Raw genomic sequence first — 1,365 nt, forward strand, 5'->3', positions numbered from 1 at the left:
TTTTGGGGGGGGGGGGGGGGTCCAATCATACAAGTCAATAATAGGGAGTACATTTTATTTCAATGTATTTATTTATAATACACTTTTACAATTTCATAGTCATATTGAGGTTGATTGCTGACTTTAAATTGTCCCATAGGAGTGAATATGTGTAAGTGCATCGCCCTGAAGTTAGGTATAGGCCCCAGCAACCCCATGACCCCTTGTGGGAGTAAGTTGGCACTGAGCACTATTTATTATTATTATTAAATAGTTACTTTGTCATAATATCTGCAGGAAAAAAAGTGCCAAATGCTATCATTTTGTAACTGAATATATTATTTTGAAGGGATGGGCTGCTGGGTGGCGCTCCCCTGTCTGTGGGTTTTTCCACGCACCCCTCCCTCAGTCCATAAACATGCTTCATAGGTTAACTGGTGTCTCTATATTAGTTGTAAATGTGTGTGTGTAGCTCTGCGATGGATCGGCCACCTGTTCAGGGTTTGCACCGCCTTTGCCCAACTGTAGCTGGGCAGGCTTTCAATTCAATTTTATTTATACAGCCCAATATCACAAAGAAAAATGGCCTCATTGGTCATAAAATATGAACAATAGTTAAAAACGAAACAGACTAAATAAAATTGGTTATCCCTGCCCTTAGACCCCTTCCTCCCAGTAAGTAAAAACTCCTAAAAAAACGGATTCAGGAAAAAAGAAGAAACCTTAGGGATTCCCACATGAGGGAGAGATCCTATCCCAGGACAGACAGGTGATTTACCAGGACTGTTAAAGAAAAATTAGCTTCTACAACTACGTATTTAAATAGAGTTATTCAGATAGAGCTGAGGGACGAGTGGTGATTAAGTCCACAGTCAAGACGAAGTAGGAGTTCAGTCCACAGCCAGGAGAAGGAAGACAGACGACCCACGAGGAATCACCGTCACTCAGAGATGCGAGATTGTGTCGGGGGCGTGGTCCACGGCCAAAAGAGGGATCCACCTGGGATCTGAAATCTCTCCTGCTCCTCCAGAGGAGAGTGGGAAAGAAGAACAACATGTGAATCCAACTGCACCAAACAAAAGCACGGAGAACTAAACACAATAGTTAATAAAGAATAGAAGAGAGGAGAAGTAAACGAGAATAGAGAACAGAACCCTAGAGCTGATGTGGATAATAACAATGATAGAAAATCAAAAAATTACTTTTAAACGTATCAATATTAATCCAGCCTCAAGGGCCACAGGAGATGGAATATTCTCAAATACTAGCCAGCCTGGCAGAACACCCGTCCAAAGAGGAATGTTCATTAACCTGTGACCCTGAAAGGAATAAAGTGGGTGCTTAAGAGGGATGGATGTCAGGAATGAAAGACAATCACAAACAATC

The sequence above is a fragment of the Oryzias melastigma genome, linkage group LG20 (genome assembly GCF_002922805.2).
Source record: "Oryzias melastigma strain HK-1 linkage group LG20, ASM292280v2, whole genome shotgun sequence".
Taxonomy (NCBI): Eukaryota; Metazoa; Chordata; class Actinopteri; order Beloniformes; family Adrianichthyidae; genus Oryzias; species Oryzias melastigma.